Raw genomic sequence first — 17,247 nt, 5'->3', positions numbered from 1 at the left:
CGCCCATTGAAATGCATGCAACACACAGATATCTCCCTGATTGCGGTGTGGAATCTCCCTGATTTGGATGTCGGAATGTTGGCAGACCTGCTATATCCTATATCAGAAAACAGAAGCATGCCTGTGGAAGTACTTATCGGCTATAAAATCACAGGAGAGAAAAAACACTATAATGGAAGGCCACAGACTTTGCCTTGCTCTTGACCTCAAAACCCTCACCTTCTCATCCTCAATCCTGGCCCGCTCCATCTCCTTCTTCCTCATCTTCCTCCTCTTCCGGTCCAGCTCCTCCAGCATCTTCTCCTCCGAGAGGCTCGTCCGGTACTTCTGAAAGTCCTTCCAGTGGCTTGACAGCACTCGGAACACCGTCAGCTGGGAAGGGAGTGGTATGAGAGAGGAAATTGATAGATTAAGCCACAAGGCTTCAGATTTCTCTTGGTGTTGGTGGTGGGGGTGTGGGTGGGGCAGTGGCAGGTGGTGGTAGTAGTGGTAGCAGTGGGTATGGTGGTAGAAGTTGCGGTGGTTGGAAAACATACAAGGGCTTTTTCAAGTGTTGTAAGAGAGAGGGCTAGAGCATCCAGGGGCTGCCTAACTTCTGGTTGGGCAGGAGGATGGGTGGAGTCCCCAGAACATTTTACTCTATGAGATCCTGCTGTGGCACAGCATTTGTGAGGTTCTTGTGTTCAGCCCGGAAATAAGCTACCAAGATATTAGACAGACCCTGGATTTATCTTGTCATTATGTACATGACTATTTCATAATTCTGGAAACCCTCATACCTTGTGTTGGTACTTCATGCATACAAATCATTGTTGGCTTAAAAACATTCCAGATCTATGCCCTGCATTCGTACAGTAACTTATTGCAGGTCACCATCGGCTGTATGATAGATATCTATTGTAACAGTAAAAACCTAAAGGCTAATGGTATTTTGAACAAATTCGAGAGCAACTGCAAGGTTGAATAATTGTTCAAAACATAGAACACTGCAGTGAACCTTCTTGCTAAGAAACTATATGGCTGGATACAACAAAGCCACACAAGCTTTAAATGCAGGATCAGGATTCCACCTGAGCAACATGAATCATAAGTCTGCACTTGACTGCTGCAACAACCTTGCATGAGACCAGGACATTAATCAGGTGCTGCTCCCAATCCCCCCCCCCACACACACACACACCCCACAACCCCAGAAGATATGAAGAATGGGGGTAGAAAACCCTAAGGGTGTGCTCAACCCTATTTTAACTGGGCTATTTGAGACCAAGATCTTACGGGGGTGTCAATTTGAGCCCCCTTCAGATCTCGGCCGCCGATCGCGCGATTGCTGTAAAATTTCGCCTGAAGATAGAGCCAGATGTCAACTACAAGATTACATGGTCATACAATAGAAAACTATTGGCTTTCTATTTCTAGTAAATTAATTATGCAAATATATGAATGAAATCATATTTTCACCCATAACTCCATTAAAAAGACTGAAGGATGGCTGAATTTTTGTGTCTGAGTTCCTCAAGACACATCAAACAATTTTCTTGTAAAAAAACAGCGCAATCAAAATCAGTTTCTATTGTTTTTTGTTGTTTTATTATTTCTTATGTATTTTATTGTTTTTTCGACCTTTTGTTTTCTGTTGTTTTTTGCCAAAATTTCTTGCAGGCACTTTTTCAAGCTTATCTACATCAGAATTGATTAATTTCAATGGTTAAAAGTTGAAATAATCGAATTTATATCAATTAAACAAAAAAACACAATTTGCATTGGATTTGCACACGAAATCATGAGTTTGAGCTGTTTTCGGGTTGACATGCATATGCTAAACATTACGTAACTTCAGAACGGTGTACCCGGTCGTCGCAAATTTGGTCTCAAAATATGCAGGAGACTTCAATGAAAAAAGTCATAAAACGATGCGACAAAATCTTTGCGCATTGCGGAATCGTGGCGCGAAATGACGAGGGGGTCAATTTGACCCCCCCCCCCAGTTAGAATAGGGTTAATCTACAGTCTCACCTGTGCATCCCTGAAAACGTACGGCCCCATCTCCCTAAGTCTCTTGTCTAGGATCTTGTCGGCCTGCTCTGGTGTGATGTCGATCTGGAGGCTGGAACCGATCTCCGAGTTGATGAAGCAGCGCAGGATGGCCTGGATCTTCTGGTGGATGAGGGATTCCTCTGTGTGGGCATGATACATCTCCTGCAAGTGGATATAGATAGGTGGAGTAGATTGTAATATATAAGAATATGCTCATATATCATATGAATAGTTTGACCACAAAACAAGTGAACTCCATTTATGTCAATTTTAGACATTTGCAAATACAGCTGCTAAAAACAAATGAAATGATAAGAAAATATTGGATATACTTTTTTTTTATCATAGCTTCAAGAAATATTCTTTGTTATTCAATGAGTGAGATATCACTGGAAAGGTTTTATTTTGCTTTGCTAGTATCTGATGATGGATTTATTTGAAATGTTTCAAAATAGTGCTTGACCCGTTTTGCGAACAAACTCTTCATATACACGTATACAATAGAGGTAAAGAATGCCTCTCCGTTATGCAAAAGCCAAGGACTTTGTGTATAATGGTACTGGATTTTTTTTTTTTTCGGGGGGGGGGGGGGGGGAGTGCTAAAAGGGCTAAAAAGACATATTCATCACAAACAACCTATACCTTGAATTTCTGGACTTCCATCCAAAATAGGACGTCGTTCTCCAGGTTGTCGCCCTTGACGCTGACAAACTTGCGGAAGTGCTGGCACGTGATGGGATTCATGAGGGCCTGCCTCAGGGCGATGATCTCGTGGGAGGAGGACACAAAGCGGCTCTCCAGGAGCTGGACAGGGTGAGGATGGAGAAAGACAAGTGAGAAATAATGGGTTAACAGACGGTTATCAAGTGACAAGACACTCAACGGTCAAGTTGACATCTCTGTCAAGAGTAGAGTTTGAATGATATGTTTGTAGACAACAAGAAAATTCATTCAAGAACTACAGTTGTGCAGTCAAAACTTCCTTTAAAGGACAAGTTCACCTTCATATACATGTGGATTGAGTGAATGCAACAATATTAGTAAAACACATCAGTGAAAATTTGGGGAAAATCGGACAATCTGTTCAAAAGTTATGAATTTTTAAAGTATTTGCGCAGTCACTGCTGGATGAGAAGACTACTGCAGTGTATGATGTCACATGCATACAATGATACAAGGAAAACAAAAAGTGAATTTCACAAAACTTCACTTTTCGAATACTGTAAAACAAGGAATTTTCGCGAGCATTTTAATTTCGTGAATTTCGCGAGCGCCAAAATTCGCAAAATTAAAATGCACGCGAAAGTTGTTGTCTACACTACATGCACTGAACGCCAGTGGCAATTCGCGAAAATTTCATGCCACGAAAAAGGCTGTCAGCTCCAATTCCCGAAAATTTCATTTTGCGAATATATCATGTTTTACAGTAAAGTGAACATTTCTTTAACTTGTTACTGACGTATGTTAAGGGTAATATTATTTCCCCTGCCTTCTGAAAGAGAGCAGTCAAGTATTCTTTTGTGAAAAGTAAAAAGTGAAAATATATAGATTTTTCTTTTTTCTTTCTTTATATCTTTGTACACATGTGGCATCATAAGCTATAGATGTCTTCTCGTCCAGCTGTGACTGAGCTGAAACTCCAAGAATTCATAACTTTTGAACAGATGGTCCGATTTTCCTCAAACTCTCAATGATGTGTTCTACTAATATTGCTGCATTCACTCAACCCACATGTCTATGAAGGTGAAATTGTCCTTTAACTACACAAAGTTGTAATTGCTAAGTCATTATTATTCTGATATGACGTGATGCAAAGTATACGACTTCTTCTTTGAGTTAATTCAAAATAGGGAATTTTTGGGAGATTTCTTTAAGCGATGGGCAATAAAAGAATTTGTAATGCATAAAATCCCCATTGTGAGTGTGATTATGATTATCTTTCTGTCTGTAATAGCTGATATCACCATGTCATAAAAGCATAAATCTAAGTGGACAGTCTAGACAATGCAGCAGTGTTTCACAAGAAACTCCCTATGGATTTATTCTAAAAAGTTATTCTTTACTCTTTCAGGATCAAGCAACTGAGGACACATTTTTCAATCTTACAAAAAAAAAATAAGAGTACAAGGTCATTTTCACATACATAATGCCTGATGAGTGTGTGTTGGAATATATGCATAGATGAAAAAGGCAGACCCCTTTTATACACTTTCGTAGATGAAAAATTATATTCTGGTAACAACTTCTGAGCTTCAGATGATTGGCAATCACTGCAAACCCATCTCACCTTGTAGATGGCCATGTACCGTTTCCGCTTGTTGGCCATGACGTCATCCACGACGTCCTCCATGCGGATGTTAGGGCGCTGTCTCTCCTGGAAGGCATCCGTCATGATGAAGAGCGGGAGCCACTTCCGGGCCAGTCGCTCGCGGACGTACTTCTGTGCCTCCAGGATGATGGGGTTGGGGGGTCGGTCAAGGAGCAGCTTGCCCCACCCACCGCCTGCCATCATCACCTAGGAGACAGGAGGGTGAAATAAGAGGGCATCAAAGGTCTCATATACTCTAACCGTTCTTCCAGAGTGCAGAGTTGAATGACTTCTCTTTCCACGAACCCTCTATTTTTTGTCTTGTTTGTGTACTTTTCCAAGAATAAGACACTACTATAATTCCAAATTTCTTTGCTAGAAAACATAACATGGGTTTAGATTGAAGGAGGAAACAATAGTTTACTGACAAGTGAAAATGTCATACAGGATATACTTCAGTGACTATTTAAATGATGTCAAAGAGACACGTCTACTAAAACCAAACTATTACATTTTCTGGCATAGAGGCAGAAGTATAATACAAATTTACTTCCATCCATCATCTTGACATGAAATGCACTCCTTGGACAAAGTTTGAAAAAGCAACTCCTTCCAAAACACTTGACAATTGGTCCTAAAAGTAATGAAATTGTTAATGAAACTTATGAACTTTGTTCCTAAAACTTACAAAATCTGTTCCTAAAATCTATGAAATCTGTTCCTGAAATAATAATTTAATAAGAGTAGTTTCGAAAACTTATGAACTTTCTTCCTAACCTCATGCTGCTGCATTCTGGTTGCCGGGCTGTTAGGTCCAAAGAAGTACTTCTTGTTCAGATACTTGGTCTTGATTTCTGTTGCCTTGGCGTCGCGCTTTTTCGTGTCCAAATGAGGAGTGCGGCGGAAGGATTCTATGTCCAGCCAGCACATGAGGTCCATGAGGGCATAGTTATCCTCTGGAAGAAACACAAAGTTTGACAAAAAACGGATAAAGGGTATATAGAGAAAAAACAGTAGACAGATCTAAACAACAACAAATGAATGAACAGAAAAGAAAATAGGCAAGTCAATTAGACAGGTAGGTAGACAAGCAATCAGATGTAAATAGATAGATAGAAATACAGATACATAGAGATAGAAACATATAGATGAGAGAGAGAGAGAGCAAAAGATATATGCAAACACACAGACAGAGAGATGAATATACAAATATAGAGATATATACTTCTACCCAATCAAGGAGAGAATTTATGGCGTATTCCATTCAAAAATGACCGAAAAAAACTGCCTGAGGTACACTTACAGAAATAGATAGAAATACAAATAGAGATAGAAACTTATATATGAGAGAGAAAGAGATAGAGAAAGATATACGAACACAAAGACAGAGAGATGAAAATATATAGATATATATATATTCCTTTTGAAACTGACCCAAAAATTGCCTGAAGTTCTCCACCTCCATCCTGTTGCGAATGAGCTTGTCGAAGTCGTAATCCCGGAACTCTTGGGGGACCTTCTCGGCGAGGGTCTCATAGTATGACTCTCTCTTTGTCTCCTCATCCTCGCCCTCTATGGTGAAATCTGGGGTAGCCATTCTCTGGTAGGAGAAGGGAAACAGAGGCACAAAGTGAGCAACAGGGGTACATGATTAACCCTGCTTCAGGAGCAAATAGGGCTCAAACATTCTTCTTCTTTTTCTGGGGTAAATCTGTCTCCTTTAATCGTGAAGATTCCTGCAATTATCAGCCATTTTTTTGTGCACGGTTGACTTCTTCACCATGGGTTCTTTTACATGCATAGGGCACCACTGCCACGCTGGGATTTGAACATCATACATGCTGCTTATCAGATTGCCATGGTCTGAACTGCTTGACTCATCAGCCAGGACTGCTCCGCACATTCATCTAGAGATCTTGGTAATCAAATTGTTCAGTCTGTGAGGGCAATGGCCTATTTCACTGCTTTGTTTGTTTTTTTTTTTTTTTGGGGGGGGGGAGAGGGGAAAATGATATGACATCAAAAAATTGTTAAGAGGAGAGAGGCAAAAATATTGTCCACAATTGAAGTTATGTAAATCTTATACTAAATGTCTTAAATAGTTATGGAAGGGATTTTTGCAGAAATATTGGCAAAGACAGCCCAGGGATATAATGTCAAAGCATAACTCGAGCTAAAAGTGACAACATGTTTCATTCCCAAACATTAACAATATGTCAGGAATATCTCAAGAGTTTAAATAATCACCGACAACAGCAAGATGGGCTCTGCATCTACAGTAGACACACCCTTCAAAGTCATTGTCTCTCTCAGTGTTCAATTCACCAGACTTCTGGTTAAATATTTACCTCTCTCATCAGCCTTCTCTGGAGTTTCTGCAGATGCTTGGATTTCATGTTCTCTAGCTGCCTCTCTTCCTCAAACAGTTCAATCTGGATGACAAGGCAGAATGGCAGAGAGGAAGAAAGAGATCGATAGATAGATTGATAGATAGATAGATAGACAGAAAGATAGATAGATAGATAGATAGATAGATAGACAGATGGACAGATAATACGCAGAGAGACAGAATGATTAATAACTACTGTATATAATATTGACTGGCCTCGAGGGAGATACCAGAAAATATTGCCCAAACTGAAAGAATATTGCCCGAGTCGAAGACGAGGGCAATATTCTTTCAGTGCGGGCAATATTTATCTGGTATCTCCCTCAAGGCCAGTCAAAATCATAATTATTACCAATCCCCAAGATAAATTAGGAAAATATGTGAATACGGCTATACACTATGATATAGATCAAGCCACATTTGACAACCTGTAGATCATCACCAACATGTCGAATAATTGAAAATTGTTCATCAATGTATACCATTCAACTCCAACTTCCAAGATATATGTAGTTGTAACAGGCGAACTTCAAACATCTGAACGTTTTTACACTTTAATTTTGCTTCTGTTTCAATTTGGAGAGTTGCAATAACTGATTGTCACTGTGCAGTTATTGAGCACAAATGGACTATTCATTGTTTGACGTGTAGTGCTGCTGGAAGTGGTCAACCTTGTATGAGTTGATTTATCGGCGTTCTTCTGCGGTGTGTGTAACCGACACGCAGCAACGTCCTTGAATGTCTTCGCTTTGTGGTCGACCAGAATGTTTACATTTAAAGTGATTGGCGAGACCGGAATGTTTACATTTAAGGTGATTGGCGAGACTGGAATGTTTACAGTGCACTCCCGTAATAACGAACACGGTTATAACGAAATTCTGGTTATAACGAAGTAAAAATTTGGGCTGCAATGTCATCCACTCTATGTATTTCTATTGTTTATTTGTTCGGTTATAACGAAATTCTGATATAACGAAAGAAAACTGCCGGTCTCGAGGCCTTCGTTATAACAGGAGTCCGCTGTATATGTAAAACCCCTGGTGCTCGTGATATGCTCTAATGTCGCCTGCTGAACTCTACGACCCTGCAAAATACCAACTGCAATTGCCTCGCAAAACTACCTTGTACAGGTAATAATTGGATATATAACGCTTCCATTATGATACAACAGTCAAATATCGGCTGGCAACAAATGACATTCTATAGTTGTAAGTTTTGTGAAAACAGAACTTCCATAGAAATATAATGACCTCCCCATCCCAGCAGAGGAAATAATAAAAGGACATGAAAAATTGTAATCAAACACCTGTTGATATCAATATCCTAAATGTATAATATTCCATGTTTAAGGTTTATCATCCCAACTGGACTGCCGCGTTCACATTACTATAAATGGGTGACGAGACATGTTCAAGCAATCAGCACGCAATCATTAGCTATGCTGACAGATCATCAAAGAATATAGCGGTTGCATTACTGATTCCATTACAAAGCTGCCGTCAGATGGTAAAACGGTCTAACTCGAAAATTTGACTTTTTGAGGTAAATTCACTTTCCGGGACATGTGAGGGTGCTCTTTCCAATGGTGCTATCGAGAAAATCCCATCATGTCTTGTTTTTGAGATAATTTCCGCTATCTTGGTACTTTTTTGTATTTTTCCTTCAGATTTGATGGTAAAACAGTCTATCTTTGAGTTAGCCCATTGTCGGTAATATCTTTTGGAGGTAAAACGAGCTATCTTTTACATAAACCACATAACCTTCTTAACTGAGATCTTTTAAATCATCGCTGTCAGATGGTAAAATGGTCTATCTTTGAGTAAGACCAGTTTACATAGTGTTTGTGGTCTATCTAGAAGATAGATCATTTTACCATCTTATGATGTGTAGCGGGAGTGTATACATGTGCTGTGGTTAAACAGTCTATCTGCACAAAAATCTCATTTATTTTATAATTAAAACCCCAAATAAGCACAAAATTCTTCAGTTATCAGTGTTTAATATGCTTCTTCTTGTCCCATTGCTAAAAATGCATTATACCCATCTCCTAAAAAAGCTCAAACCTCTAAACTTTAAAGTCATTTTTCTCAGAACAGCCATTTTCGAGATAGACTGTTTTACCATCTGACAGCCGCAGGGTCTCAGTTCCTGCTTGTGGATGAATAAATCTTTTGCTGGAGTGAACCACTGCTACTCATCCTTAGTCTATGACTGTATCTCAAAGTGGACGAATAGCACTTTGGTATAGGCTTGAAACTCAATGGGTACAGTATAGGTTAAATCTCATCAGTGTGCTCAGGATTTACGAGGAAGGAGTATAAAGTATTCTCATTACAACTGTTGGTAACAATCAGAATGCAGATGTTTTACTTTGACCATGCTTCATAATGCAAAGATATAGAAAAGACCAAGGATGATACCAAAAAAAATACCACTGACTGACCTTGTTGTAGAGTGACCGGTCACTGTCCTTCATGTCCAGCCAGGGCACGAGGAGACAGTCCAAGATGTGTTCCTCCACGCCATCAAAGAGCTCCTCATAGGGCGGGTCCAGCTGTCGGTAGACCTGGTATCTCAGGGCAGGGGGGCAACTGATGTCGAAGAAGCACCCCTCCACCACATACTTGGACTGGATTGACTGTGAACAATGAATTATCCACATGAAATGAGTCTGCATAGTATCATACAATTTTAGAAATTATTCCACACATCACCTATGAAATGTTTCACAATCAGGCCTACCAGCTTATAGTTCCAAACTTTATTTCACTCTATTTCGCTGTTTGGTGTTCATAACCAGCTAATCTATCTTTACCGGTAGACACATTAACAGAGACTCATCCATATACCAGTAAATACGAAACAATTAAACAAGGATGTGTTTTAGCGGTCAGATGATTAAATGGCAACTTTTACATTTGTGACACTGAATAGCTGCTTAAAGTATCCAGAGGGATATAACAAGAAAATTTCTCAGAATTTACTTCAGCTGCCACAAATTAGAAGGTGCGCTCTGATGGCAGCAATATGCTCCTTAAGAGTGTACTTACCTGGGCTTTTCTGGCAAGATGGTAGGGGTTAAACACCTCTGCATAAAAGAGGGCATGGTATTCTTGGAGCTCATGCCAGCAGCCAAGGCAGTTTAGAGCAGTCTGAGAAGACAAGACAAAAGAAAATAGAGTTTTACAAGAGACAATAACCCAATATTGTAGACTCCCACCACAGGTTGTAAATATGGTTATGTTCAATTCTTTGCTGGTAAAAAACACATCAGTCAATGCAATACTCTGAACTCTGCAAGAGAAGATTTAAACACAAATCTCAAGAAAACTTCTTTCCACTTCTTATTCTCCTTTCTTTTTCTTTCCTTTCTTCTTTCTCCTTTTTTAATTCTTCTTTCAGTTTCTTTCTTCATCTTTTTTTTTCTTCTTCTACCTCTACTTCTCTCCTCTATTTCTTCCATCTTTCTTTCTTCTGCTTCCATCTTTTTCATCTTCTTGTCTTCTGCATCTTCTATTCCATCTTCTTCCATTTCTTCTCTTTAACATTCATATATTCTTTCCTTCTTCTTGTCCATTACTGTTGCTGTTCTTTTTGTCATTATCATTATCACTACGATTAACATCATCACCATCACTGTCTTTGTCATAATCATTATTCTTCCAATTAAGAAAATACTGGCTGCATACCTCATCCTGTCTGCTCTCCAGGAAGCTGCGGATGAATCCTCCGGCCTTTTTCTCCTGGTACAGGTCCCGGAGGAGTCCCTCCATCCTCACCCCTCCAAGGAACTCGCTCTCTACCGACGACGCCTTGCTGCTGGCAGCTGACGAGGGTCTCTCTTTCTTGGTGCCAGATGCCGGCCTGGGTTGGAGGATAATTGCAATAAGTGACAGTTGTAATTCATGGCCAGTGAAATTTACTTGTAAGAATAACACACTTTCAGATGGATAGAAAAGACTTCACAGCCAAAAGCCTTATCCTGTGCAATCCCACTGGAAGACAGCATCTCCATCTGCTAATGGTAGATGATCTCATAATACAGTCAAACCTGTTTATAGTGGCCACCCAACGGGGATGAAAAAAGTGGTCATTATAGACAAGTGGCCACTATAGACAGGTTCGTTAACATGTTTCTTTCTCCGGGAGGGAAATGTTTTTAGTGGTCGTATATATGGGCCATTCTCAGATTAAGTGTTCAATTCCATGTGAGTAAAACCGAAAAATCAACCACAAAGTAATACATTCAAAGATGTGTTTTCGGAAACTTCAAAACCGGTCAAATACGAAACAAAACGTGGAACATTCTAAATGATGGCCATTCATTGAGTAAAAATGAATTGAAATAGAGCATCATATATGATTTTTGATCACCAATCAGATACGTTACCGCAAATTTACATGTTGTAATGGACTCCTAACTCTGAATTAAATTGATTGTTTTGATCCAATTTCTGTTCAGGAAAAGACATCTGTCCCCCCTAAAGATATTGGGGGTTTTCAAGAGGTAAAGATGTTGTCATCTCTTGCTAATTGGTAGAAATTATTTCTGTGTGGTAGGTTGAAATATGCTTTTTGCTGAAATGAAATATAACCTTAAGATTCACTTTGCATTTTTAGCAAATTTCGCTTACAAATAAAATTTCGAATCCCACAAATCATGCAAAGAGAACGATCCGATCTGCAATTTCCACAGGAAACAAATATGAATTGCTTTCCTGGGGAAATAACTATTGAAAAACATCGAATCACCTTTGGTAACGTATCTGGTAAAATATAAGTAATAATTTTAGTTGTGTATGAATTAATAAATATCACCTGTTTAATTATTTACCTCATGAATTGATGTAAAAACGAATGATGTAAGCCCAAATTAACCATTTTAAACATTGAACGTAATATTTTAACTATGAAATGTAGTGGAAAAGAGCCCTAAATGTGAAAGCTGAGTTCTTCATTCACAGAGTATTCGCATCTTACGTCTGAATGTATTTATCCATCTGACTATAAATATTCATTAAGTTTTGATGGATAATGCAAGCAAGGTTTAAAAATATATTTTTGCAGGCACTTAGAAGGAAGTAGGTACAGTCTCTATGAACTCGATATGCTAAACAGTTGTTTGACCTATGGTAACGTATTTGGCTCATCCCTTTTAATGAAAATGAATAAATAATTGTTCAACTTATCAATGAATCTTGAGTAGTTCTTCATATGTTGAAAAACACTAGAATAAATATGCAACAGAACACTGAAACTTTTCTCGGAAGCGTTTCATAAACTACTTTTTACTCTTTCAAAGTTTGGTAACGTATCTGGCGTACCGTAAATGAATCTGTCGGTGAAGTTACAGAGCAATTTCTACTGAATATTCTTCATTTGAACATAACTTTAATTTTTTTATGGAAGCGTCATTCTATGCAGAATTGTTTTATGAACACTTTGTTTTACATAACATTATTTGTCACCGTGGGTGCCCTGAATTATACGTAACGTATCTGCTAAATCTGAAAAGCAAAAAACTGATATGCTGAATCTTAGCTTCGTCTTGTAAAATAAACGTTCAAAGTTGTTGCATAGAATATGAAAGTGGCTGGGTTTTATAGAATAGAACTTTGGAGTTTATGAGCACACAACGATTTGTTTGTAAAAACATTTACAATTTCTTTTCAGCATTTTGATTATGTGGTAACGTATCTGTCGGAAAACATGGCATTAAGTTGTGATACACTGACGCAGAAAGAAAAATCATGTGGAAGTGTTGCTCTTTTTCACCTCTCTGTCCTTTTGGTGTAAGAATATAATCCTGAGGTCCAACAAAACGAAGCATGTAATGTGTAGGGATGAATTTTGACCAGATTTGATCCCCAGAAAGCACAAGACCAATGAGCAAAATTCGGTCACGTATCTGGGGTAACGTATCTGTGGTAACGTATATGGTCGATCATATTATTATGAGAGCGATATCTACCAAATATTTCTCACTTGTACTAAACTTTAATGTTGAATCGATGCGTCATTCCGAGGAGTAATGTATAATATGCAATTTGTCTGACATTGCAATATCTGTCGCAGTGGGTGGCGTGAAAAGTATGTAATGTATCTGTCCAAATAAAAGTGTAGAAAATCGATATTTCAAACATTGTACCGTATTCTCAATAAAGAGCTGTTGCACAAAAAATCTAAGTACTTGCAATGTATGAAGTATATCCTCAGGGTTTCATATACACAGGGTCATTGCATAGTCTTGTTATTTTCGCAATGTTGTAACACTAAAGAAACTGGTAACGTATCTGGCGGTGAATTTGGCGACAGGTTTCAAAAGGCTATAAAAAAGAAGTCAATAAAAATTTTGGAACTTTTTGAGTATTGTGATTAGCACATATGATATGCTCATCGTCCATGAAAATGATATTTGGAAAATGTGTTTGTGGACGGAGAGGAGCAATAAAACATAATTCTGAAATAGCCGGCGACACTGCGTTTTAGGGGTCTTAACGAAGTTTAACAGCAAAATTCTACACAAAAAGGCAGACAACTGCATTTGATCGTGTTTATTTTTAACAAATAAAGTCCTCGTGATATATTATAAACATTTAAATAGTATCTAATAGGTTTCAGGGAACCGCAAACTGTCATGGAATGTCGGCGACACCAAAATTCCGCATTTGAACGCTTTTACTGAGAATGGGCCACATGGCAAGTTGCTGCTATACGCAGGTGGTCAGTAAGACAGGTTTGATTGTAGTGTGTGACAAATGACAGATCAGCAGCATGAGTGTAATCCTGGCTCAGGTCATGAGAACATGTTCAACGAATTATCTCTAACTTTCTTGTGAGGGCTAAAAGATTTCTTCATAAATTCACAATAAAAACATTCACATTTAAAGTGAAGAATTTGGAATATTTAGTCAGTGACATCTTTCATATCCACACATGTGATCTGATATCAAAACTACTATTATTCATATTTGAGCAAACTTCTAATAGTAATATGTCACATGCAGTAGCACATTGCTCTTTGAAGTTTGATAACAGATAGATATTATACAAACAATAGTAAATAAAATATAGTTATACTGTTCTCACCTGTCTGCCTCTTTCTTGCTCACTTGGGATCCACTCTCATCATCTGACGCCTCACTGTTTGATCTTCTGTCCTCCTCTTCTTCATCCTCCTCTGCTTCATCATCTCCTTTAGTTTCATCTTGTTCCTTCTCCTCTGCTTTTTCCCCTGCCTTCATCTTTGACTCTTCCGATCCTCTCGGCGAGCCTATCTCCTCCGCCCGTCTCCTGCGGGCTCCCAGGGAAGGGGGCGCCGATTTGGGCGGGACTGGTTTGAGACTGATCACGCCCGGCCCGACGGGCGAGCCGTAGTTGATCGTCTCCACATTGCACTTTTGGGCAGGGTTGGGAGCCGACAGCCGACCGAGGGAGGGGACTTGCTTGGGGGTGATGGTCGTCATGGCGCTGGTGAGAGGGATGATGGGGAGTGTCTTGCTTCTCTGGTGGTTTTGGCCCTTCTGGTCGCTCTTCTTGCCCGCTCCAAGAGGGGTGATGGTGGTGGTGGTGGTGGAAGTGGTCTGTTGTGGGCGGAGCTTGGGATCAGGTGGTGGAGGGGGAGGTTCGTGCAGATGTTGATTGACATGCACTCTTGTCGGCAGCTACAGGGAGAGGCAAAATGGGACATGACATTCAAGTGCTTGATGCAATAGAGTTTGAGGGGTTATAAAAAGAGCATTGTCTACAAATACAAATATTGATTTATTTATTTTAAAAAAATGTGTGTGTGTGCATGTCTTGTACCATATGTGCATGAATCTTCTGGAATCACTTCTGAAAATTCTGGGTGGGGTTCAAGTTTGTTGAAAATAATACATATATGTAAATATGTATAGTCTTCTTGTATCATCTACATGTGATGATATCAATATATTCGTCCATGAAAAAAACAATTCATTTCTATGTGCATGTGGTAAATGGTTTGCTACATCAACATCAATCTAAAATTGTTCAGTCTCTAAGATACATCTCTCTCTGCCTGACAAATGCTGAGGAAAACTTTGGAAGGATTTTGTTTTTTCAAGAAATTACTTACTTTGCCTAGAGATTTCTTGAAATGAACTCAACAATGTCATATTGAAGAGAAGACAATTTCATGATTAATCTTAATTTGGACCACAAACCTCAGGGCCGACAGAATGAGATCTCAGCCGTGGCCAGCATGTTTTGGGGCGCAGGGGTAGCAGGGTGACCGTTGTTGGCTCGGGGTGCGGTACGGGGGCTGGTCGGGTCAGGAGCTGTTGCCGGGTGTAGATGTAGTTGTCGGGTGTGGTTGCCTGATAGGTTTCTTGCATCAAGAATCTTGGAGCCCTATGGTACAGATTGATTTATTTTTTTATTTAAATCATGTTGTTAATATTCAGTTTATGCATGTGATGCAGCAGTCATTTAGTATCCACTCAACATGAAAACATTAAAATGATACGATACATCAAAAAGTTGTCATAAAGACTGTTGCTATCATTTACAATTAGAAAGAAAGAAAGTGAAACAAAAAAGGGTCACTATGGCCTTCTGTCATGCATGTTCATATCATTTGGAAGTAAGTTAGTCCCACATATATATCTATGTGCATGGTGTACTTAACCTGTTGAGGACGAGTCCTGAGTATACTCGGTCAGGTGTCTTTGGGAAATGCATGTTGTAGCAAAATCAAACCGTCCTCAACGGGTTAATGCCACACCTCTTGTTTACCTCTTATACTTTCAAGCTTCCAATGCAAAGAGGAAGAATATGAAAAAATAAATCAGAGAATGAACAATAACAGCTAATCATCAGGCAATGAAACTGGCAACCTGGACTTCCTAGAGCTAACAAGGGGCCACCCATACCAATCCTATGAGACCCAAACTATATACAGAAAAAGGAAATTATGATCACATACTGTTTGGTAAAGCAACAAAACAAAGCAACAGTGTCCCCATTCACAAACTTATGTGCACATTCTGATTATGGCTTTGGGCATTTCATTCTGGGAGTATGTTACTCCATAACACTGATTAGCCCCTTTAAAATTTTAAAAAAAAAAGTTGATCTGTGCAAACTCACCAGTAGAGCAAAAGGGGTTCAATGATAGCCTGCTTCAGTTGAACCAGCTTGGACATCGATGACCAGTGTGACGGGTTCCGCAGGCCAAGGCGATCGCGCATTTCGGCCGGAAGCTCACAGTCGCCCCCTGCCTTGAGGTACTTGTCTCGCAGTTGGGAGAGGAACCTTTAAAAAAAAGAAGAGTAGAAATAAGATGTTTGTTCATCCTTTGCTATTGTGACAAAATGATGGAAAGACAAAAATACTGTAAAGCAAGGTATTTTTGGGGAATAACATTTTTCAGGAACTGGAGTCAACAGCCTATCAGCCTATGTAGTTCGCGGCATAAAATTTTCAAGAATTGCTACTGGTATTCAATACATAGAGTGGTAGACTATTACTTCTGCACGCATTTTAATATTTTGCAAACCTTGGCTCTCACAAAATTTACTATATTGAAACACAAGCAAACATTTCTGGTTTTACTTGATTCATAATCAGCAAAAGACTCTTAGAGATAAGAACTGTCAGTATACTAGCAAAAAAGACAAATAGCAAGGCATGATGTATCACTATCAGTGCTTCAAAAGAAATAATGGAAGACAGTGAGACAGAGAGGGTTAGTTCTTGGAATATCTTATGCAGATTCCCTAACAGAATTTAATGACTAAGACTGGAAACCTATTAAAACAACATTAATACACACAGATGATAACTGGAAAGAGAAGTGCAGCTAAACAAAAAGTAAAGACAGAAAATGATGTCCATATATTAGTAAATTTGTCTGAATTTGGCAGTTGCTTTATTGCTTCCAGTTGCTATTGGTTTTAACCCGTTGAGGATGGGCTGATTTTGCCACAACATGCATTTCCCGTAGACAAATGCCTAAGTATACTCAGGACTATAATATCTTCAATGGGTACTTATCGCTTCCATAATGCAAAACAGACACAGCTTCAATGATATAGCATAAAAAAATATATAAGCAAAACTTCTGTTCCACACCTATCACTTTACAATGAATACTACAACCTTATAACTACAGAACCCCATGGGAGACAGCTGTGTTTTATTACTACTACAGAAAAATGGGAAATCCCTGTTCAATTTTGCATTCACACCTACATTCTCTTTGTAACCTTTATTGATTTTGATGATGATATGATTCAGCAATAAAAACGATGAAACAAATACAGAAATCATAAGTTATTACTCTTTTGCCATCCTTGAAAAGTTAGGATGGACATTTAACACTCACTGCAGCACCCGAGAGATTGTTTACCATCAGACTGACTTTAAAGGGACTGTACAGTACTGGTTGAGGTGGGGATTCATGTTTTGAGCATTCTTAAGTGAGATAATGAGAAACCTCTTATGAAATATGAAAGAGCATGTAATTTTAAGAAGGATTCAACATTTATTTGAT

The 17,247-nt window shown here is 38.9% G+C and overlaps 1 pseudogene; it reads right to left on the bottom strand.

Moving 5' to 3' along the window:
* LOC139718348 (regulator of G-protein signaling 22-like) overlaps positions 1-17,247 on the bottom strand; it is a 40,531-nt pseudogene that overhangs the window by 2,847 nt on the left and 20,437 nt on the right.

Source organism: Diadema antillarum, unplaced genomic scaffold, assembly GCF_040938485.1.
Source record: "Diadema antillarum isolate AM-2024a unplaced genomic scaffold, OU_Dant_1.0 scf00000093, whole genome shotgun sequence".
NCBI lineage: Eukaryota > Metazoa > Echinodermata > Echinoidea > Diadematoida > Diadematidae > Diadema > Diadema antillarum.
The sequence above is the reverse complement of the archived record's forward strand: the minus strand, read 5'-3'. Positions and strand labels throughout refer to the sequence as shown.